At 35.1% G+C, this 26,421-nt stretch overlaps 1 pseudogene; it reads right to left on the reverse strand.

Moving 5' to 3' along the window:
• Window positions 1-6,806: 6,806 nt before the first annotated feature.
• On the reverse strand, window positions 6,807-7,293 carry LOC102964023 (annotated as a pseudogene).
• Window positions 7,294-26,421: the final 19,128 nt, after the last annotated feature.

Raw genomic sequence — 26,421 nt, forward strand, 5'->3', positions numbered from 1 at the left:
TTCCTCACTTTTGGTCTTTAATCTTCATGCTGCCAGGGACTCTGTTTGCTTTATCCTCTGTGGTGCATCCCAATCACGTGGATTAGGACCTGTCACTAAGTAAATACACAATAAACGGCAATTGATAATTAACAATTCCATCATTACAAAGTTGAACAAAAATGTATAGAATATTAAATATGAACAAGTTAACTGTTAATAAAACTATTTATTAGCATTAATTGAAACTTTAATAAACTGCAGTTATTTAGGAATATACATCATATTTTGTAATACATACATATTTTCAAATTTTAGCCATAAATTACAATGCATAGAAAATGCATTTGGAATTAAAAATAAGATTTATTATTGACCTTAGACTTGGCTCATTTTGTGCTATGTCTCTTTTTGGCTCTTGTTACTCCTCTAATTATAGATAATAGAAAATAACATGGTTATTTTTATCACAAAGGTGGCTTCTCTAGTTATTTTTGTCTTTTAAGTGACAGATATTTTGTACTGTCTAAATGGGAATGAACTGTCTTAGGAATTAGTGAGCTCTTTTTACTGGAACTATAAAAAATAAAGCTGGGAAATATAGAATTATGACCTGGATATGCTGAAAGAGGATTCATACATTAAATATGAAATGCTATAGAAAATGGTTTTCAAACTGTAGTCTATGAATTTGTAGGGACTCTTTTCTGGTTGCAAAGCAACCTCTGAGGGAATGAAGGAAAAGCCAAGCAGAGGTGCTCTGGGGCCTGCATTTATGTTAGGCAGAGCATATTGATGTTAACTATTTTATGTATTGGGGTTCCATAAAGGATTTATTTACCCTGAGGAAAGTAGTGCTTGGCTATTTAAGCTTAATAGAATATTGAAGACTCTTGGAGGTCCTTTTAAATTTGAGGTTCCATAATTTCATAGATGCACAAAATAAAGGTACCATTTGGTTGTACACAAGCTATTATCACTTTCCTCTTTAAGCATATATTCCCCTCTCTGACGGAGAATTATATTACTCCTCTCCAGTGAATCATAGAAAATTTAGGGCTTGATAACACTGTGAATTTGAAAGTTTTTTTGAAAATATCTACGTGGCTATATTCATAGAAATATTACATATGTGTACAGTAGATTATGTATAAGAATAAGTTATCATAAAATGTATACAGTATTCAGTAAAACATAGAAATATATATGTATATACTTGGCAATGAATGAAAATATTCATTTTCATTCATTCATTTCATTCATTCAGGGTAATAAGGAATTTTAAAAAAGTAAAGTAATTATTCAATACCTCCTATTAAGGCAATATGTGGAAATGCTATTCATTTTTAATAGTTGGTTTTTGAACAATTTTGAAATTATAGAAAAGTAATAAGTAAAACACAAATATTTTTTCTTAAAATTTTGAGAGTATATTGCTAAGCTGATGCCCTATCACCCCCAAATTCTTAAATATGTATCTCCTGTAATCATGTACATGGATCTCACATAACCACAATACAAAAGTCAAAATCTGATAATTAACATTGATACACCATATCCATTTCATCCTTAAATCCCACTCAAATTTTGTCAATTATCCTTATATTGTTCTTTGCAGCAAACTGATCAGGTTCAGAACCATTCATGGCATTCACTTGTCATGACTGTAGTTTCCCTCAAACTAGAATAGTTCTCGGTGTTTCCTTGAATTACATGATCTTAAAACTTTCAAAGAATAAGAAAATCATTTTGTAGAATGTTTCTCAATCTGAGTTTGCCTGATGCTACCTCATGATCATCTATACATGATTATCTTTTCCAGGAATATCACAGAAGCTATGCCACATTTTCTTAGTGCCCTATTAGGTGGCATGTGGTTTTTATTTTTTTCTTATATTGATGATGATCACTTTGATTGGTTGATTAAGGAGGTATCCAACAGAATTCTCCATTGTAGAGTTTCTCATTTTCTCTTTTACAATCGACAGTTATTTTGTAGACAGGTATAATGAAACAATGTAAATAGCCAAGTTCCCCATTGAACTTTTGATCTATTCTATTTGTTTATTTATATCAAAATGGGCTCATGAGTGTTATTTTATTCAATGAGTTAAAATCATTTAATATTATTTCTTTGGCCAGAAGAAGATCCCCTTTAACTGTATCAAATTTTGTAATCTCTCACACTGGTCATGTTCTGTCACTCAGCTCTGGTAATCATCTCTAGCCCTCTGTGCCTTCCCAGCTCAGACCATAAGTCTGCATGCCCTTGGCACCTTGAGTCACTCCATAGTTCTGGGACTGAATTGCTTAGAATGGTAAAGGGAAAAACAGGAAAGGAGAGAGGGAAAGAAACAATATTTTTATTTTTATTATTCAAAATGCCATTTTGTTGTTGATTTAGAAATTTCAATACTTTTTAGAGTATTCTCCTGTTCTTTTAGAAAACAGTGTTTATGATGGAAATGGCAGTAGAGGTGTGTCTATATGTGGGTGCATTTTCTCCAATGAGTAGGTGTATCACAATGAAAAATATTCTCTTACTGGTATTTATAGAGAACTAAAATTTGAAGAAAAAAAAAACAGGAAAATACTACTGCGGAGTCAAATCAGAAATATTAGCCATCTATCTACTGTTCCTATGGTAATAGAACCCTATTCCCACTCATAGTCTAAAAACATTAGAATCATTTTTGAATTCTCTCTCTCCTTTATCACTTGCAAAACTCTATTGGCTTCACATCTGCAATATTTTATATTTACTTTTTCATTTACTTCCTGTGTTCTCCTTTTGAGCCTTCTTTGCCCCAGTTTGCTGCAATCCTGCAAAACTGGTCTTTCCCCTACAACCTTTATGCCTTTATACTACACTGTGCTGCTAGATTAATTATCTTCTACTTCCCATTGCCAGGAAGATAAAGGCATTCAACAGCTTCTAGGATCTCTTTTCTAACTCAGCTTTTCAATCTTTTCTTTTCCTCCCTTATCTTTTAAAATTGGTCACTCCAGCCAAAGAAAAGACATATTGTTCCTTTTGGAAACTCTTGGATTTCCAAATCTGTACCTTTTCATTTTCTTTCACACATGGCACTCTCTTTTTTAATGTTCCACTCACTCACCTCTTCCCTAGCAGTTGGGGCCTAGGTCAAATCAACCTCCTCTGTGAAATGTTACATGACTTCCCTGGGTCATCCAGCTACACCTTTGTAACCAAATTACATATATTATTTCCTACTATGTGTTTTATTTTTTAACTTATAAATCACTTTACCTTTACAATGTGCTGAACACTATTCTAAGTGCTTTACAAATATTAATTTAATTGTCAAAACTAGCCTATCATATAGGTATTATTGTTAATCTAATTTTAAAGATTGGAAAACCAATCCACAGAGTTTTTAAGCAATTTAAACCTGCTTGGTTTGATTATTGAGACAATGTATTTAATTTTTATGCAGCGTTGCTGTTGTTACTTTTTTATAACTTCAACTCTTTTACAAATATGTAAAGGGAAAACCTATGTCAGTCTCCCGACCCCCCCTATGGAACCTAGCTCATTGCATTTCATTTAGAGGGCATCCTATAAATATTTGTTTAATAAGCAAAAGTGTTAACATTTATTGATCATATATTATTGAGAGGTTTTTTAGTAAGAGTAATTTAGTAATAGTTATTTAGTAATTTAGTAATAGTAAGAGTAATTTAGTAATAGTAAAAGTAATTACTATTACTATTAATTTGTATTTATTATTTAATCCCTCAGTAACCTACACATTCGGTTCATTAGAACATTTTAAAGATTAAGAAACTTATCTGAAAAAGGCTCAAGCCACTTATTTTTTCACTATTTGCACTAGGATGTATAAATTAGAAACATTTGAATATGTGATCTTTAAGTGATTTGACAAGTTAAATAGATTCTTTTATTTTAAATTGGCAACAGCCCAACTTCATAAATCAGGGAATGTTATCCCTATTTATGAACGGGAGAAAACAGTTCAGAGAAGTTGGCTAAACTGACCAGGATCACACATTTAAAATAAGTATGTCTTGGATTTTAAGTCATTTTCTGCCTCTCAAATCTGCAAACTTCACTTTGCCCTTTCAACTCTCACATTTACTCCATGAAAGAATAAAGTAATGAAGAAAGAATTGTGTTCTCACATGCCCTCCTCAAATTACCCTTTGGGAAACAAAGACCAGAGCATGAGTAATTCATTAGCAGCTAAGGAAAACATTTCACCAGGTTCATGGAAAAAAATGTAGTCTCTACAGAGTACAATAATGGGAAACTGTCTTGCCTCCTACTGAAGACCAGGTCTGTAACAAATAGGCAAGTGGCAGACTTCTATGAGAAGCTTGAGCAAATGTTTTCTACACCACTGAGCATATTAGTCGTAAAAGCAGTGAAAAGAAGTTATATACAAAATAATAAAGTAGCTGTGAAGATGTGATTGGTTTATATCATCTATTTCTCAGAATTTTGTCTAACTAGTCAATTTAATTTCTGAACAGGGAATACTTCTGCACTTCCCCAAAGATAATCTTTGGAAAAAGAAGGAGCATACCCAGGCAATCAATTTAATAGTTAAAGAAGAATGAGGAAGGAAAGTAACAATGCAGCATAAATAATGAACTTGGGTTGTAAACTTTATAAACTTAATACCTGTCATAAATGAAAAAATAAAATTAAGGTTGTGGCTTAAGAGAATTTAAGAACACAATATCAATCTTTTACAAGTATTAAAAATAATTTAACACTTCATCAATAGTAGTTATTTTTAGCATATATTCTGCCCAAAGTCAGAGGCTTATGACACACTCCCATTAAAATCACTTCTCTTAATGAGGTAAACCTCATTAAGGTGTGAAAGAGGCTAGAATCAGTTGTTGTATATTTTCAATGGAGAGAGATTGACATTACATTTGCATCTACCTTTTCTCTATCTTTAAAATTGAAAAAAAAAAAACTCAGTTAATGTTTATTTGGGAAAGAAGCCTTTCCTTATCCTGAACAATCTTACTCTCACATCTAACCAGGTGCTTCTTCCCATGCTCACATGACCCCTTTTACACAATGAGAATGTTTCCTCATTTTTTGCTGTCCAAACATACTACATTGATTATTTTTGTACCTATATTGTGACGAATACGAGTAAAAATATATATAATTTTCCAACAGGTAGAACTGCAAGAACAAAAAAATCTGACCATTTAAAAATTTTAATAGATAGTTAAAATGTTTTTTCAAATATATTTCCTTATATTCTAGTCAAGCACATAAAAGTGCCCATTTTAAACTCCCTCGACAATATTAAATAAGATATAAGCATATTTTTACTTTTAAAGATCTATTGAATGAACAACTATATCTCCATACTTTTTTTCAAATATTTAAAATCTAGTCAACATATCATGTACTATTGGTGTCAGGAGTAGAATTTAGTGATTCATCACTTAACATATAATACACAGTGCTCAAAACAATCTCCATATTGTTTTAAATTCTATTGCCTAGATTGTTAATTAAGTTAAATATTTTAAAAATATTTATCATTGAATTATATTTCTTCTTTGCAGAAGTGTTTGTTTATATATTGTACTCAGTATTCTTTTGAATTACTTGTCTTTTCCATTATTTTTCCAGCTATCTTTGTAATTCCTAGATATTTCTACTCATAATTTACATATACTACAATTATTTTCTGACTTTTTAATTTAAAAAGACAATTATATATTGTATAAAAAGACATAGCTTTGTCTTTTCATTATAATATTTATGTGTCTTAGTCATTTATCTTGTCATCTTGTTGTGTTGAGTAAATGGAGGAGTGTAACTGCTTGAAACAATAATGTGAAAATGACACTGCTTATAGAGATTGTATTTGGCATATTTGGGGGGTAAAAAGAAATCATTATTCCATAATAAAAAGTGGTTTTTCAAAAAGTGATATAACTTCTCAAGTGTTACGGAGAAATATGTTTTACCAAATACTCATCAGGTAAGTCTATAATGGCTTTGCAGAATTCACTCCCCCCAAATTTTATAATTTGTATGTATAAACTTTGAAAAATCTATTTTCAAAATGGAATTTCAGTATAAATTATTAGTTCTTAAAATTTATTTTTAAATGGCATTGGGAATTGTAGGGTTTTCTGGGTGCAGGTGTTACTTTGAACACTCCATTAAAAAAATACATCAAACTTTCAACTAAAATTTTAGGATATAGATTATTTTTACATGAATCAATTATTTCCTTAGGAATTACAAAATGATTAATTTCTTCCTTTTAATGTTTATTTTATTTTGAGAGAGAGAGAAAGAGTGAAAGAGAGAGAGAGAGAGAGAGAGAGCGAGCAGGGGAGGAGCAGAGAAAGGGAGAGAGAGAATCCCAAGCAGGATCCAAGCTGTCAGCACAGAGCCAGACATGGGACTTGATCCCATGAACCCTGAGATCATGGCCTGAGCCAAAATCAAGAGTTGGATGCTCAACTGACTGAACTACCCAGGTGCTCCAAAATAGTTAATTTTTAATCCCAAATTTCTACATGAATGATCATCACCTATATGATTATTTCAAATATAGTTAACGTAAGAATGTCAGGACAAATACTTGACTTTTCCCTTTAATTTAGAAAATGTATTTATATGGGGGGGGGGCTGTTTGTTTGTTTGTTCATTTATATTTTGGTTGTCAAATTATCCTTACTGAAACATTTCCCTTTGTAGTTTTGAACCAGCTGAGCATTCCACTGACCAAGTACAAGTTATTTTTGTTAGCATCTCATTGTTGCTATTCTTGAGAAATTAATAAGAAAGGCAATAATTAAAGGCAACAATGACAACTACTGATGTCATTTATGGTACCATGAGGGTGTCAGCCATCAACACTGCAGCCCAAAGATAGGGCAGTCCCCAGGATCTCTTTAATGGTTCCAGAGAGTTCTCTAGTTAAATATGGGTACCACACCTGTCAGATAATGCTGACAATATCATCCAAAGTGATATTTCCACTGTGCTTAATGTTTTTCTGCTTCTTTCTGTCTCTTGGCATTTCCTTGAGGGCTTTGATAATCAGAATAGAAGCAGAAGATACCACTTCAATCTGGGCCTGTCTGTTCTGAATGGTCAGCTTCACTGTAATCCTCATCTTTTCCAATCACTGGTTGCCTTGGCAATGTCATCACCAACCTTTTTTGGAGACAGACCCAGGGGCCTATCTCCAGGGCCAGGGGAAACATGGCACCAACCTTCCCACTGACGCACCTCAGCTGTATGGCTTTGATCTCATTGGGATCAAATTTAGGCCTCATAGTGGATGTGGCTGGTGTCTGGATGAACCTGGATTCAGGATGCCTGAAAACAGTTGTACCTTTGCCTCCTCTGGGCAGAAAGCCCTCTTTTGGGTATTAAAAAAAATTTAGACTATCTAGTTTGTGCTGCAAATAATCTCAAATATTGATGGATGGGTTAGTTGTTTTTAAACCATTTTTATTTTCTCTTGCATTTATACATATGTGAAGTGTTATAATTAATAATTATTGTTCTTTTTGGTTAAATTATACCATCTTAGGAAAGTAGGAGCTTCTTCCAATTGGCGTGTGCATCCTATGCATCCTTTATGCATCCTAAACCTTGAGGTTTTATATCTCTCTTGTCCTGGTGGCCCTAAAGGTGTCACAGCATCATCTTATATATTCCCTGCCCTACATTTAACCACCTGATTTTAACCACTATACAAAGAGCACTAGAGCACTAGTTGTTTGTTTGTTTGTTTGTTTTTTGGAAATGAGATTTAGAAACCATAATTTGGGTAATGACGGATGAGAATGGTTCATTTACTGTTTTTTTTTTTTTCCCTAGATAGACACAGGTAAGATGTTTTAAAAGGAAAAATAATCACAAATGTATAGTCGTATTTCCATTTCAAATAGAAGGTTACAAAAACATTTCTTCATGTTTTTAGGACCAACAACAAGGTAAGTTATTTTAGCTGACATCATGTTGTTGTTATTTTTGAGAAAGTAATAAGAAAGACAATAATTAAAGACAACAATGACAACTAAGTATTGTCTGCTTACTATTGAACAACCAAGCCTACAGATTTGAATTGTTTTTACTCTGAGTAATGAAACCAGTGAACAGTACTATATTACTATGCTAAGTCTAGATATTCCTTTGTTCAAGTCTAATTGTGCTCATATTATTAAAGGAATATTAGAGAACAAATTGTTTTAAGATAACCTTAGCCAGTATTTGGTTACAACACCAGAAGATAGACATGTAAACATTTCAGTAATATATGCAAAGATTTTTACACTTTATATACACATAATGTGCTTTTAAAATTTTTTAAGCTACTGAATCCTCTGTTGAGATAAAAGTGTACATAAAATCTCAATGTGCAAATGAATGAATTCAGAATAACTCTAGTTGGGGAAGTTTTTAATGTAAATTCTGTTCCAATAAAGTTGCCTCGGGTTCTTCCACTCAGAGAATCATATTACCAAAATCATTTTAGATAGAAAAATAAAATAAAAATTAATCCTTTGGTTTTGAAATTAGAATAACTGGAGTTTAACATGGTCATTCTACTTTCTAGTTCTGTAAATCAGGAAAAAAGTATTTAATCTATCAGTGACATGGCATCCTTATGTATAAATTTAGAATCTCAAAAAAAGAGCTTATTGTGTTTTCATAATAAAAATCATACCTTTGAGAATATTTTATATATTGTAAGTTACATACAAATAAGTATTGCAATTGTATACTAAATTTTTATTTTCATTGACTATATATCCTATTTTTAATTCTGAACCCACAAAATTATTAACCCTCCTTTTCTCTTCTTCAAAAGAAATCTTACAGGGTTGCCATATACACTCAGTTCCCAAGTGAATCTAAAACAATTGTGAATACATAAGGCTTCGGTCTTTTAGGTAAAAATGTGAAGCTTTTTTGGTTAAGAATGTTCACTCTCGCCACTGACTAAGTCATTCTATGTGAATTACTATGTATTTAGATGCAGTACTGTACCTATTGATAATTTTAAGACCTAGGATATTTCACACATTCCTATACTCTCATAACATCTCTAAAATCTTTGCAGCAAGCAGCATATGCATAAGCTATTAAGAAAAATTTGACCCAGGAGATAATTTTATCCTCTAACATGATTTAAATCTTTGATAGTGGGTATTTTTACATGAGATATTAGAAGCAATGAAACCTCTTTTAGGATAATTTCACTTACATGGCAATCTTACATTATAGACCTTGAAAAAGGCATTTTAGAGAGGTGCCCTTGTTAGTTTTGTTTTTAAGTATGTCAGTGATTGGATTAGATGTCTAAATGTTTGGTTCATGAATAACACATTTTGAGACAATGGAGATACTGGTTGCTATTCACTGTTTTATGTCCATTGTCGTCCTTGCTGCTAGCACACATTGTTAAATAAAAAAAATGGAAATAAAATTATCCTGCTATAAATTTAGGAAGATTATTTTGGATGTTGCATTTTGGAAAGGTAAGAAGAATGAAGGTTTGCAGACTGAAAGCTCAATAATGATGAATGACTCCAACTTCAGAGAATGTTCAGCATGACTACATTAAAGTACAGATAATTAAAATTTTTATGAATAATACATTTTAATTTTTTTAATGTGTATTTATTTTTGAGGGGGGCGAGAGGCAGAGAGAGAGGGAAACAGAATCTGACGCAGGCTCCAGTCTCTGTCCAAGCTGTCAGCACAGAGCCCAATGGACTGATGTGGGGCTTCAACTCATGAACTGTGAGATCATGACCTGAGCCAAGTCCAACGCTTAACCAACTGAGTCACCAGGCGCTCCTTATTAATAACACTTTTAACACTTGAACAACATATTATTATTGTATAATTATCTATCCCCCAAGAGGAAAAGGGGCATAGGATCTTTCAGTAATGAAGCTGGGATATTGTAAATGTAAATCCAAAGAAGATGATATGAGAAGTCTGTCCTGACATTAGATGTCAGGTGTTATTCATCTCTGATAACATTTCTTAGAAGTCTTGTGCCTAACAAAATGCAGTTTGGTGATAGGTTCTCATAATTCCATATTAAAGCTACTTTGTACATATCTACTTGCATAATGCATTATTATTGTTACAAATATTTTGTAAGATAGTTAGCAAGGCAAAAACTGGTGTAGTGATCAGTATAATAAAACAAATATATACTTAACCTGGAATCAACAGAGTCATTTACTTTTGAAACAAACAAAACTTTATTTTCACATTTACTTGCAAAGCTCAGGTTTTGTTTTTCTTTGTCAATTATTAGATTTGTTAGGTAGCCATCCACCCTTATAAACACATGTTAAAAACTTATTCGATAAATACCATAGAATATTTCTGGTAAGAATATAACAGTGGCAAAAATAATAAAAAAGTGAGAAATATTATTAAACTTACAATAATGTATTATAGTCTTTCTATTGACAGAGGCTGATGCTAGGTGAACCTTAGGGGAATAGTGAGTGATCACAAGGTCTGTAAGAAAAAGTATGTGAACTCAAAGGGGGAAGGCACCTGAAAAATAGGAAACTTCTTCTTTACCAGATAAATAGCTTGTACCTGGAAGGAGGAAAATAAAGTAGCTTGGTTGCTAAGGGCAACTCTAAATGCTATTTCTTCAAGCATGACATTGTATTGGAAGATTCATGTCTGTGCCTCTGCTATTTATCTATCTGCAAGTGATTAAAAAGATGCTATTTTAAGTCAGGTGTCCACACAACTGTCAGCAATCATGAGTTGTGGAGCAGAGAGCATAGGCACATGGGCTTAAATTCTACACCTTCTGTGAAGCCCAAGGCACGAAAGTGAAAGACAGCGAAGACTAGGAACAAGAAGAAATGTGGGCTTCTTATCAAGCCGAATGTCGCTCTTGTCAAGTAAGGCTGACATTTGCTAGAATGTAATAGGATGCCCATCTGTTTTGGTCAAAACACAATTGCTGTCCACTGGAAAATTACCTGAGATTAACTTGACATATTTGTTGTCTTGCAGCTCTTTACCCATTACCTTATGTAAGGTTTGCAAAATACATTATGGATATAACAATAAATCAGGTTAAAGTTATAGTAAAACATGTTATAAAGATGTCTCAAATCTGTTTGGGTATTATTATGACTGCTAAAATTTTGTAATGTTTGGCTCGACACTATTTCAAATGATATTTCCAATTTATATTAGACAATATCTCATGGCATGTAAACATTTATAACTATAATTTTATTTTTGTAGCTTAGAGATACAACTGGCAAATAAAAATGCAACTTAATGTGAACGATGCAATGTTTTGATAAAGGTGTACATTGTGAAATGGTCACCACGAACTAGCCGATTAACATGTTCATCACCTTGCACAGTTATTAGTTTTAGTTTTTGTAGTGAGAACACTTCAGGTCTACTTTCTTAGAAAATTTCAAGTGTATAGTAGAGTTTAAATTAACTATTGTCATCATGCTGTACATTAGATCCAAGAACTTATTCATTCTGCGTAACTGAAACTTTGTACCCTTTAACCAACCATCTCTTCATTCCCTGATGTCCCAGCTTCCAGAAACCACCATTCTACCTCTGCTTTTATGAATTCAACTCTTTTAGGTTCCACACATAAATGAGATCATCCTATAATTGAAAATCATAAGCACTTAATGTTGTCATTCTCATGGAAGTTGTGATGTTGATCTATGCTAAAGGAAAAGAACTACCAGTTCCATTTTTCTAATGAAATCATGGTCATTATAGAATGTCCCATTATAACCTTGGCATCTGGTATTTTCTATTTGTACAAAAGGTTTTGAGGTTACACAATAGAATGATAGTTGCCTGTAGACTATGCTTCCCATTCTACCACTAGGATGTGCATTAATATGAAAGCAGGGCCTCCTTTCATCCGTATTTCCCATGCACCATACCAGTCAATGCCCTTAGACAGGGTATTTTCATGTATAGTGCCTCAGCCTCATCGACCATAATGCAGATATTAAAATCCACAAAAATAACTCCTTATCCACTATAATCTGAAACACAATTCTGAAGTTTTAGTATAAAAAAGATATAAAGACTGTGAAAAGGGAATTATCCAGATAAAGAATAAAGCTTAGACATAGTCTGTATGTAACATAAATAAACTTAACATCAAAGCTATCACTCTGCTTTGCACCTGCAGACAGATAAGTCACCAGCATGCTGCTGAGCACAGGTGTTATGTGCTGAATTCATCTGAGACCCCTAAACAGAATAAACTGCTATATTTACTTCTCCGTGATGCTTCTAAGTGGATCTTTATGAAGCTCTAGACAGAGTGAGAAGTTTTCTGCATCCCTAAAAATAGTTAGGTTCAAATCCAGTCCATTGTTTATGCCAATGAGATACAAAAAAAAAAAAAAAAAAGTCTATGGTTATCACTTGCCGCATCAGAATCAATGGATCTGTCCCCAGAAAGCAGATGCAAGAACTGTATTGTATAATAATGTTCTGTACTTACTAGCAAAAGTGTAACTACTATCTGGTCACAGGGAGACATGATGAATTGATTTTTTTTAACAAGTTCAGCTGGCAATACCAAGCTTTTAACAATGAAACAAATACCTGTACTTAGTCAAAGCAAGGGCTTGGAGGGGTAATTTTAAAAGGTGTGGCTTCTCAGGAACCACACTCCGATTCTTAATCAGTAGGCTTGTTTGGGATCCAGAAGTCTGAATTACTGACACCCCTAGATCCCCAGGTGTTTTGGATGCAGTCTGTAGGATTATAGACTGAACTTTTTATTACAAGTCAGGTTTACTGAGCTGTTATAGGCCTAAATAAAAATCATCATCTTTAAGAGCACAGTTTTAAGAATTTGTCAGCACCAACATTAACAATATATAAATAGGTTCATAGCCCCAAAACTTTCCTCCTGCCTCCTTGCACCCAATACCTCTTGCTGCCCCAAAATATCTACAAGCACTCATTTGTTGTCTGTCTCCACAATTCTTCCTTTACCAGAACGTCACATAAAGAGTCACAGTATATGCATATTTAGTGTTCATTCACCAGTGCTAAGCTATTGGCAGTCATCACGTTGTTGCATATGTCAGTAATTTCTTTATTCCTTTTGGTTACAGAGTAATATTTCACTTTATGAGTAGGCCACAATTTCTTAATTCATTCACAAGCATGTGCACATTTGAGTTCATTTCACAATTATAGTTAGAGTTGCTATGAATATTAGCAAGGAGGTCTTTGCATGGACTTGTGTTTTCGGTTCTTTTGAAATTGCTGGGCCCTACAGTGGTCATATGGTGTGTTTCATCTTACAAAAGAGTGCCAAGTTGCTTTCCAAAGTGGCTGGGCCAGTTTGCATTCCCACCAGCAATATATGATAAATCAATTTTCACTACACTCTTGACAGAACATGTTATTATTGGCCATTTTGATTTTAGCCACTCCAGTGAAAAGGCAAGAATATCTCATTTGGTCAAATGATTTTTCTGTATCTATTAAGATTGTCTTTTATTTATTTATTTATTTATTTATTTATTTATTTATGCTTTTAGTCAGTTTATATGGCTAATTACATTGATTATTTTTTAAAATATTGAACCAACCTTGCAGTTTCGGAAACAACTTGTTTATAATCTATTATCCTTTTATTTTGCTTGATTTTATTTGCTAATATTTTGTTATTCAATCCCAGTTTATGTAGGATATTATTGTGCAGTCACCTTCTTCTTCTACTGTCTTTAGTTTTGCAAACAGGGTAATGCTGGCCTCATAGAATGGACTGTGGCATGTTCCCTTTTCTGTTTTCTGTAAAGTTTATGCATAATTGGTATTATTTCTGTCTTGAATATTTAATAAAATGCAACATTAAAATATCTGAGTGTGGTTTGTCTATGGGATTTTAACCAAAAATTCAACTTATTTTATAGGTATATAGCTTACCTGGTAATCTAGTTCTCTTTGTGAGAGTTTTTATCATTTTATATTTTTATCTAAGTTGTTGAATATATTGATATAAAGATGTTCATAATATTCATCTATTACCTTTTTTAAAGTGTGTGTAATCTATAATGACATTCCTGATAGTGGTAATTTGTGTCCTCAATTTAATCCCTCATCAATCTGGCTCGAGCTTTATTAATTTATTATTCTTCATTAAAGGAAATTTTGATCCAAATTAATTTATTCTATTATTTTCTTACTTATATTTCATTTATATTTTTAAATAAATGTTTTACAATAGTTTTACATTTAAAGAAATATTTAAAGATTCAGATTCCACTATTATCTTACATTACTATGGTACATTTATCACAATAAATGAACAAACACTGATACATTATTATCAACTAAGGTTCATACTGCATTCTGATTTCCTAAGTTTTATGTAAGGACCTTTTTTTCTGGCCTGGAACCCCTCCTAGGATATCACATTATACTTGGTCATCATGTCTCCTTAGCTCTTAGCTGTGACAGTTTCTTACACTTGCCTTGTTTTTGATGACCTTTTCAGTTTTGAAGAGTAGTTCTCAGGTATTTTACATGATTTCCTCAATTGGGATTTTTCTGATGATTCTTCTCATGATTAGACTGGGGTTATGGGTTTGGGGGAGGAAGTTCACTGAGGTTTATTGACATTTTATCACATCATGCAAGGGTACATACTGTCAACTTTACTTATCACTATTGATGTTGACCTTGATCACCTAGCTGAGGTGGTGTTTGTCAATTTCCTCAGTTGTCCAGTTCATCTCTATCCCAACCCCATACCCTACTGTCTTCTTTGGAAGGAAGTCACTATGTGCAGCCTACATACAAGGAGTGGAAAGTTATCCTGAAGGTTAACTTCTGAAGGATGTGAAACCTGAGGGTTTCATATGATATTTACATAAATTATTTGGAACTTGTTCCGGGTTGAATAGTGTACCCTCGCAGCTAATGTCTTTTTCAGAACCTCAGAATATGGCCTGGTCAGAAATAAGGCAATTCCAAATATAATTCGTTAAGATGAGGCCATACTAGATTTGGCCCTTAATCCAATATTACTGGTGCCTTTACAAGAAGAAAAGGGACACAGAGACAGAGACACACAGAGGGAAGAAGGAAAATTGATGATGGAGGCAGGGGTTGGAGGGATGCCAGGATTGCTGGCAACCACCAGAAAGTAGGAAAAGACAAGGACAACTCCACCCCTACAGTCTTGATAGAGAGATGCTCCTTCCAACAACTTAATTTCAGACCTCTAACCTTTACAACTGTGAGAGGATAAATTTGTGTTGTTTTAAGCCATCCAGTTCATGGTGCTTTGTTACAGAAGCCCTAGAAAGTTACTACTGAGTTCCTAAGCATGGGAAATTGGTCTCTTCTCCCATATATATGTATTTATTCAATCATACATTTTTAAATGCCCCCCCCCCAAATAGTACAGTGGTCACGAGGTTTTCTAGGGACTGAGGGTGAAAAGTTTGATGGTAAAAAAAAAAAATTCTGCCCTTCTCCTGGTGGCAGATAGTTGTTTATACAGAAGAGTCCAATAATTTGCAACTATGCTTCAGAAGTCAATTGCTATTTATACACCTGCATCACTGAGGAAAACTCTGTCAGGTCTTCTTCCCTGAACTCACACTTTCTCTAGTGCATCTGGAGGAAGCCAGTGGAAAGAGGTGACAGGTGGTCAGAGACCCTACTGTGTCTGTAGTTAGAGCGGATTCTAAAACTTTACACTAGCCCATATTTGGCCTTTAATCTTTTGGGTTTTGTTTTGTTTTGTTTTAACTTTAGTTTTCTTCTTCCCCACTTTTATGGTTGTCACCCACACTCTTCCAAAGGGAAAATATATCTGTGCATCCTATCTCTCCTAGAAGGGACTTGTCAATCTTTAGGTTATGATTTTGTAGATTATCTGGCTTTTTCTCATTGTTAGGATGCGGTTGATACTATCTTGTGACTTTTAAGATCCTAACCGTATGTGGAATCTCATGCGGAAAGAATTCTAACAAGAGTACTTTTCTTAAAGAGCCGAAGGGATTGAACGTGTTGAAAGAAGCCATAAAGTTGCAGTTCTGACACCGGTTGATGTATGAAAACTCAAGATGCCTTCCTAACTTCAGATGTCTTGTTCCCTATCTTAGAAGGACAGTGGGGCAACTCAGGAGCCAATATATACGTTCACATAATTTATAATATTAAATCAACTGTTTCAGAAAGAGTGGAATCTGCTGAATTGTCCTGGTAGACCAGCTCTGGGAACCGAGGGATCGAGATTTCACATGAAAGTAAATTGGGGAAATAAGCTGAAAATCACTTTGGAAACATCTATTTTCCTCAGGTAAAAGAGGAGCAATGAGAATCATATATCTGTGTGTATCTTAAATTATAAGTAAGTCCAAAATATATGTAGATTAAAAAAGATTTTGATAAGGAAGGGCTTCCTAATACATTCGTCTTTTCTTTTTCTGATCTACCTTCACTATGGATGTTTACTATAATAGTTTCAGTCTCTTTATTCTCCATAGGGACTTTCAAATAACTTACACATATATATTAATTTTTAAGAAGAAAGCAACACTGAGATGCTTATGGAAATTTAAAGAAAACGTTCCTAAAGTTAAAAAGTGAAGATGCCTATCATTTATGAACAAAGTACCCTCTACGCCCTACTGATGACTGGATATGAAATATTTCACACAAGGCATGACCAGAATGCTCCTGAGAACTATACGACTTTGGCATTCTTGTGCACATATACCCAGTGGTGTTGAAAGTGTTTAGGCAAGGGAAAAAATAAATAAATGCATATCCAATTTTTTACTCTCTCAACAGACTGATAAAACAAAAACTTAGTTGAGCTCAAAGTAATGAAATGAAATTGAGCCAAGAAGAATTTAAGCTCCACATAAAGGGGGAAAGATAGTAGACAGATTTATTAAAGTAGGCAATAGTCTCCCCAGGAGGGTATTAAAGGCTTGACTCAAATCATTTAAAAGGGCCTGGGGACACACACACACATACACATGACAGTAAGAGACATGCAAGAAGGACTTATGTGCACTGACTGGCAAACCAGCTAAATGGTTACTTAGCTCCAATATTGTTGAAGAGCCACGATCATTAAAAAAATTTCATAGTAAGTATATTTACAAAACAAATGAGAGGATTAGAGAGTTAAAACTATAGAAGATGCAAAGAAAATTTGAATTCATTTATATATAGGATTGAAAAGGGAATGCGCTTTTTATACCAGAGCACAAAAGCCATATGTCATCATGAAAAAGGATGATAAAGTTCACCAATTTAAATTTTAATTATTCTTAGCAGCTGATATCCACAACAACAAGAAGTAATCAGATACTGAATATTTTCTAAATACTAGTTTGTTGATCCTGCCTCACAACTAAATAAAGTACATGGTTCAATTATCCACATTACATAGAGGTAGAAAGACTTTGGGGCACCTGAGTGGCTCAGTCGGTTGGGTGTCTGACTTCAGCTCAGGTCATGATCTCACAGTTCGTGAGTTCAAGCCCCGCATTGGGCTCTGTGCTAACAGCTCAGAGCCTGGAGCCTGCTTTGGATTCTGTGTCTCCCTCTCTCCCTCTGCCCTTCCCCTGCTCATGCTCTGTCTCTCTCTGTCTCTCAATAAATTAAAAAAAAAAACATTAAAAAAAAGAAAAAAAAAACTGTTAGATATATTGGGATGTCCGTGTTCACACAGCCATTAAGTATTTATGCAGTGTAACAATATCAAAACCTAGGACTAGGTATCCTAAATAAGCGCTTTTTTGGAATTTAATATACATTTAGATGAACCAGGATCTTGTTAAAATACAAATTATGATTCAGAATGTCAGGGTTGGGGCTCAGGAGTCTGTAGTCCTAATAAGATCCCAGGTGATACTAATGCTGCCCATCCGATAACCACACTATCACTAATAAGGCTACAGAGTATGACTTTTTACTACTGAAGTATACTCCCTCACATGTGCATATCAACCAAATCAATCATAGGTAAAATACAAGTAATTATGGAATGACGAGATTCTAACATATGTTTAGGTATGATGAGTGGGGAGGCTGGGATCAGAAATTCCATTTAGGATAATAGAAGTTTAAATTGATAAAAAATGATTTTGGAGACACTATGGCACAGGCTTCCAAAATTGCAAATGCAAAAATGCAAAACTTTTTTGTATCCAGTTGTGTGTCCATACATTTATCATAGAAAGAGATTCTCGAATGTGCTTAAACATATTTATAAAGTGTTCATTGCAGCATTACTTGTAATAGCCCCCAAAGTGGAATTCTCCAAAGTATTTGACAGTAGGAGATAGGTTAAATAAAATCAAATAAATCTTTCCAATGAAAAATTAGGCAGCATTCAAAAAGAAGGCATATTTCAAAATGACCTTTTTGGAAAAGAACTCCATTTGTTTCAGTGTAGGTAGGGATTGTCTGTTTGATTCATGTCTGCAACATCCATACAGGTGAAGCATGCCTTTTATGCAGCAGGTGCTCACAACTCAATACTTTTTTTGTTGTCTGAATGAAAGGATGACTTCCAAGATATTCTATGGAATGAAAAATATTATTTACAGGGCTTTCAGGGGGGATATTATAAATTTTGGGTAGAGGTAAAATTGTACTTTTAATTTATACTGTATTCTATTATTTGGCTACTTAATGTCATCTTTGCTATTATATGGAAAATAAAATTAATTAAAATATACAGAAAGGAGAATCAACAATATCAAGAAGTTAGTATGTTAGTCCTCAGATCCTAATGTCTCTCTTTATTGTGGTCAAAAGCAAATAACATAAAAGTTACCATCTCACCTATTTTTAAATGTACAGTTCTATAGGGTTAAATATTTTCACACTGTCATGAAAGAGAAACCAGATTTTTTTTTTTATCCTGCAAATTGAAAACTCTATACTCATTAAATAACAACCATAGTCATAAAGGAAGAGCTTCAAGCCACTGTGTTAGGTCAAAGATCAACTTCCTTCCAAACTTCTTCCACATATTTTATCATGCATTTAAGTTGGTGTGGCCAAAATTAGCCTCAAGGCTTCCCTTTTGTCATTTTTTAAGACATCTACTTTGTCTAATGCTGTTCCTCAAAATATGGGTATAACCAAAGTGAATTAAATTCTATAAAACTGATTTACACCACTATCTAGTTCTGCTTATAAATTTTATCATATAAAGTATTCCACAGAGGGGAAGAGCCAAGATGGCAGAACAGCATGGTAGTTTTTTGTGTGTCGAGCATCCATGAAATACAGCCAGAACAACACTAAACCATCCTACACACCTAGAAAACTGATTGAAGGATTAACACAACAATCTGCACAAACTGAACCACAGAATTCAGCAGGTACGTGGCGCGGAGAGCTGAACTTGGGAAGCGAGAAGCTGCGAAACATAGGCAAACGCTTTGGCGGGCAGAGAGAGGACAGAGACTGGGGAGCGGGGGAGAATACGGGAAAAACATCCCTCCCCAAGTGTAGCTGGAGAGAAAGTGGAAAATTGGAAAGCCGCAGGGACTAAACAAAAAGGGAGAAAGGAGAAAGGAGAGGGTTTAAATTCCATTAAGACTGTAAACAAGGGGAGCGCAAAGGCTGCAACTCCACAGCTCCATACCTGGCAGTGCTCTGGTGGGAAGGACGAATACCCAGGAGCAGAGCGGGGTCCGGGGGGTTCTCGAGCCACACGGGGAAAAGCGGTTCCACCGCTGGAAGGACATTTGGTAGAGACTGTTGAAGCCACCTGGTCCCAGCAGACCCCAGAAGGCGGCCACATTCACTGGTGCTGGGGCAAGGTCATTAAGGGTGAAGTCTGGTTCCAGATGTGTGTTGTGACTTTCCATAATCCCTGAAAAGCTGCTGCTACACTGTCTCGTTAACTTTTTCTGGGGCAGGCTGGCACCTGGCCGCAGTCTTGGGGCACTGGGGGCAGCAAGGTCCAGCGGGCGTTCCTGGGTGCAGCAGACATTCGGCCATTGCTAGGTGAGAACCTCCCTCAGAGGGGCAGAACAGGTCAAAGCCGCAGTCCTTCAGAAGTAAGGGGCCGGTGAAAACAGCCACATCTGAGACAAAACTCGGGAGAGAAGTACTGCCTGGGGCCTGGTCACAGACAGTGAAAATGCGGAGAGTGGACAAGAGCTGAAGACAGAGGACTCAACTGCTGATCGGGGAGAACAGACTGGGTAGCTGGGTGGTGCATTTTCACCACTCCAGCACATGCGCATAGGCACCTACAAGCGCCCCAGCAATCCACCCCAGTAGGCTAGCAGCACCATCTAGTGGAGAGCGGAGCTGTTACACAGAGACCCACCCAACTGGGCCAACTTTGCTCTTCAAGAACACAAGTCTCACCGCCGGCTTAGTTTATGGACTAAAAGAGCTACATAGACTGACTTCTAGGGGAAAACGAAGCAGTTTCAGTCCTACTTCAATCTGTTAGCAGGTTCATCTGTTCTATTTGCTTTCTTTTTTTTTTTTCTTTTTCGTTTTCTCCTTTACAATTCTTTCCTTTTTCTTGAATACACAAAGAGAAAAAAATCATTTTTATTTTCAATTTTTATTAAAATACTTTTCTTTAATTTTTATTATTATACTTTTTACTTTTATGTAAATTTTTTCAAATTCTATGATACTTCCATCATTTTATTTAATCTACTTCAGTGTATTCACCTTTTCAGATTTTGAAACAATTTCCTTTTTTTTCTTTCCTTTTCTTTTTTTCGCTTTTTAATTTCTTTTCTTTTTATTGAATGCAGAAAGAGAAAAACTTCATTTTTACTATCAATTTCTATTAAAAATATTTTTACTTAATTTTATTACTATATTTTTTGCTTTTATGTAATATTTTTCAAGTTCTATTTTACTTCCATCATTTTACTTTAGTCTACTAAAGTGTATTCACTTCTTCAAATTTTCAAGCGATTTCTTTTTTTTCCTTTTTTATTCTCTTTTTCATTTCATTTCTTTTTTCTTAAATACAGAAGAGGAAAAATTAATATTTATTTTTAATTTTTAATAAAATATTTTTCTTTAATATTTTTCTACTATATTCTTTACTTTTGTGTAATTTTTTTCAAATTCTATTTTACCCCCATCATCTCATTTTAGTCTACTTCACTGTATTCATTTTTTAAAGTTCTCAAATGATTTCCTTTACCTGCCCCCTTTTTTTTCTCTAATCTGTCAAACCACTTTCAACACCAACAGAAAAACAAACAGGATCTAGCATCATCTATTGGATTTCAGTGTGTGTGTGTGTTTTTAATTTTTAATTTTAATATTTTTAGTTATATTTTTTAATTTCAATTTTTCTGCCTCATTAATTCCTTTTCTCCCTTCAAAATGACAAAACGAAGGAATTCACCTCAAAATAAAGAGCAGGAAGAAATGACAGCCAGGGATTTAACCAACACATATATGAGCAAGATGTCTGAAACAGAATTTAGAATCATGATAATAAAAATATGAGCTGGAGTAGAAAAATAGGTTAGAATCCCTTTCTGCAGAGATAAAAGAAGTAACAAATAGCCAGAATGAAATTAAAAATCCTATAACTGAGCTGCATTCATGGATGGATGCTGCGGTGGCAAGGATGGATGGGGAAGAATAGAGAATCAGCAATATAGAGGACAAACTTATAGAGAATAATGAAGCAGAAAAAAAGAGGGAGATGCAGGCAAGACCACGATCTAAGAGTTAGAGAAATCAGTGACTCATTACAAGGGAACAACATCAGAATCATAGGGGTCCCAGAAGAGGAAGAGAGAGAAATAGGTCTAAAAGGGTTATGTGAGCAAATCATAGCAGAAAACTTTCCTAACTTGGGGAAAGACACACACATCAAAATCCAGGAAGCACAGAGGACCCCCATTAGATTCAACAAAAACCAACCATCAACAAGGCATATCACAGTCAAATTCACAAAATTCTCAGACGAGGAAAGAATCACGAAAGCAGCAAGGGAAAAAAAAGTCCCTAACCTACAAGGGAAGACAGATCAGTCTCGCAATAGACCTATCCACAGAAACGTGGCACACCAGAAAAGGGTGGCGGGATATATTCAATGTGCTGAATCAGAAAAACATGCAGCCAAGAATTCTTTATCTAGCAAGGCTGTCATTCAAAAGAGAAGTAGAGATTAAAGGTTTCCCAGACAAACAAAAATTAAAGGAGTGCATGACCACTAAATCAGCCGTGCAAAAAATTTTAAGGGGGACTCTCTGAGGGGAGAAAAGATGAAAAAAAAAAAAATATATATATATAGCAAAAGTAACACAGACTAGAAAAGACCAGAGAACACCACCAGAAACTCCAACACTACAAGCATCATAATGCAATGGATTTATATCTTTCAGTACTCATTCTAAACGTCAGTGGACTCAATGCTCCAATCAAAAGACATAGGGTAACACAATGGATAAGAAAACAAGATCCATCTATATGCTGTTTACAAGAGACCCACTTTAGACCAAAAGACACCTTCAGATTGAAAATAAGGGGATGGAGAACCATCTGTCATGCTAATGGTCAACAAAAGATAGCCAGAGTAGTCATACTTATATCAGACAATCTAGAACTTAAAACAAAGACTGTATCAAGAGATGCAGAAGGGCATTATATCATAATCAAGGGGTCTATCCACCAAGAAGACCTAACAATTGTAAACATTTATGCGCCAAATGTGAGAGCACCCAAACATATAAATCAACTAATCACAAACAAACAACAAAAAAACCCATCGACAGTAATACCATAATAGTAGGAGACTTCAACACCCCACTCACAGCAATGGACAGATCATCTAATCAAAAATTCAACAAGGAAACAATGACTTTGAATGACACACCGGACCAGATGGACTTCACAGATATATTCAGCACATTTCATCCTAAAGCAGCAGAATATACATTCTTCTCCAGTGCACATGGAACGTTCTCCAGAATAGACCATATACTGGGACACAAATCAGCCCTAACGAAGTACAAAAAGATCAAGATCATACCGTGCATATTTTCAGACCACAACGCTATGAAACTCAAAATCAACCACAAGGAAAAATTTGGAAAGGTAACAAATACTTGGAGACTGAAGAACATCCTACTAAAGAACGAATGGGTTAACCAAGAAGTTAAAGAGGAAATTAAAAAGTATATGGAAGCCAATGAAAATGATAACACCACAACCCAAAACCTCTGAGACCCAGCAAAGGCGGTCATAAGAGGAAAGTATATAGCAATCCAGGCCTTCCTAAAGAGGGAAGAAAGGTCTCAGATACACAACCTAACCTAATGCCTTAAGGAGCTGGAAAAAGAACAGCAAATAAAACCCAAAACCAGCAGAAGACAGGAAAAAATAAAGATTAGAGCAGAAATTAACGCTATCAAACCCAGAAAACAGTAGAACAGATCAATGAAACCAGAAGCTGGTTCTTTGAAAGAATTAACAAAATTGACAAACGACCAACCAGTTTGATCAAGAAGGAAAAGGAAAGGACCTAAATACATCAAATCAGGAATGAAAGAGGAGAGATCACAACCAACACAGCAGAAATAAAAACAATAATAAGAAAATATTTGAGCAATTATATGCCAATAAAATGGGCAATCTGGAAGACATGGACAAATTCCTAGAAACATAAACACTACCAAAACTGAAACAGGAAGAAGGAGAAAATTTGAACAGACCCATAACCAATAAGGAAATTGGATTAGTAATCAAAAATCTGCCAAAAAAAAAAAAAAAAAAAAAAAAAGGGTCCAGGGCCAGATGGCTTTCCAGGGGAATTCTACCAATCATTTAAGGAAGAGTTAACACCTATTCTCTTGAAGGTGTTCCAAAAAATAGAAATGGAAGGAAAACTCCCAATCTCTTTCTATGGAAGCCAGCATTACCTTGATTCCAAAACCAGACAAAGACCCCACTAAAAAGGAGAGCTATCGACCGATTTCCCTGATGAACATGGATGCAAAAATCCTCAACAAGATAGTAGCCAACCGGACCCAACAATACAGTTAAAAAATTATTCACCACGACCAAGTGGGATTTATCCCTGGGATGCAGGGCTGGTTCAATATCTGCAAAACAATTAACGTGATTCATCACACCAAGAAAAGAAAACACAAGAAACATATGATCCTCTCAATAGATGCAGACAAAGCATTTGACAAAATACAGCATCGTTTCTTGATAAAAATGCTCAAGAAAGTAGGAATAGAAGGATCGTTCCTCGAGATCATAAAAGCCATATATGAATGACCCAACGCTAAGATCATCCTCAATGGGGAAAAACTGACAGCTTTCCCCCTAAGGTCAGGAACAAGACAGGGATGTCCACTCTCACCACTGTTATTCAACGTATTATTGGAAGTCTTAGCCTCTGCAATCAGACAACGCAAAGAAATAAAAGGCATCCAAATCGGCCAGGAGGAGGTGAAACTTTCACTCTTCACAGATGACATGATACTCTATATGGAAAACCCAAAAGATTCCACGAAAAAACTGCTAGAATTGATTCATGAATTCAGCAAAGTTGCAGGACATAAAATCAACGCACAGAAACCGGTTGCATTCTTATACACCAACAATGAAGCGACAGAAAGAGAAATCAAGGAATCGACCCCATTTATAGTTACCAAAAACCATAAAATACCTAGGAATAAATCTCACCAAAGAGGTGAAAAATCTATATGCTGAAAATTATAGAAAGCTTAGGAAAGAAATTGAAGAAGACACAAAAACATGGAAAAAGATTCCATGCTCCTGGATAGGAAGAACAAATATTGTTCAAATGTCGAAACTACCCAAAGCAATCTACATATTCAATGCAATCCCTATCAGAGTAACACCAGCATTCGTCACAGAGCTAGAACAAAAATCCTAAAATTTGTATGGAACCAGAAAAGACCCCGAATAGCCAAAGCAATCTTGAGAAAGAAAACCAAAGCAGGAGGCATCACAATCCCAGTCTTCAAGCTATACTACAAAGCTGTAATCATCAAGACAGTACGGTACTGGCACAACAACAGACACTCAGATCAATGGAACAGAATAGAGAGCCCAGAAAAGGACCCACAAACGTTTGGCCAACTCATCTTTGACAAAGCAGGAAAGAATATCCAATAAAATAAAAATGGTCTCTTCAGCAAGTGGTGCTGGGAAAACTGGACAGCGACATGCAGAAGAATGAACCTGGACCACTTTCTTACACCATACACAAAAATCAGCTCAAAATGGATGAAAGGCCTCAATGTAAGAGAGGAAGCCATCAAAATCTGAGGAGAAAGCAGACAACAACTTCTTTGGTTTGGCCACAGCAACATCTTACTCAGGACGTCTCTGGAGGCAAGGGAAACAAAAGAAAAAATCAACTACTGGGACCTCTTGAAAATTAAAAGCTTCTGCACAGAGAAGGAAACAATCAGCAAAATTAAAAGGCAAGCAACAGAATGGGAGAAGATATTTGCAAATGACATACCAGATAAAGGGTTAGTATCCAAAATCGATAAAGAACTTATCAAACTCAACACCCAAAAAACAAAGAATCCAGTGAAGAAATGGGCAAAAGACATGAATAGACACTTCTCCAAGGAAGACATCCAGATGGCCAAGTGACACATGAAAACATGCTCAACATCACTCATCATCAGGGAAATCCAAACAAAACCACAATGAGATACCACCTGACACCTGTCAGAATGGCTAACATTAACAACTCAGGCAACAACAGATGTTGGCGAGGATGCAGAGAAAGAGGATCTCTTTTGCATTGTTGGTGGCAATGCGAGCTGGTGCGGCCACTCTGGAAAACAGTATGGAGGTTCCTCAAAAAACTAAAAATAGAATTCCCCTACCACCCAGCAATTGCACTACTCAGCATTTATCCATGGGATATAGGTTTGCTGTTTCAAAGGGCACATGTGTCCCCATGTTTATAGCAGCACTATCAACAATAGCCAAAGTATGGTAAGAGCCCAAACATCCATCGATGGATGAATGGATAAAGAAGATGTGATATATATGTATACACACACACACACACACACACACACACACACACACACAATGGAGTATTTCTTGGCAATCAAAAAAATGAAATCTTGCCCTTTGCAACTACGTGGAGGGAACTGGAGGGTATCATGCTAAGTGAAATTAGTCAAAGAAAGACAAACATCATATGACTTCACTCATATGAGGACTTTAAGAGACAAAACAGATGAACATAAGGGAAGGGAAACAAAAGTAATATAAAAAGAGAGAGGGGGAGGAAACAGAAGAGATGCATAAATACGGAGAACAAACTTAGGGTTGCTGGAGGGGTTGTAGGAGGGGCGATGGGCTAAATGATTTAGGGGCATTAAGGAATCTACTCCTGAAGTCTTTTGCAC

This window comes from Panthera tigris, chromosome A1, assembly GCF_018350195.1.
Source record: "Panthera tigris isolate Pti1 chromosome A1, P.tigris_Pti1_mat1.1, whole genome shotgun sequence".
Lineage (NCBI taxonomy): Eukaryota > Metazoa > Chordata > Mammalia > Carnivora > Felidae > Panthera > Panthera tigris.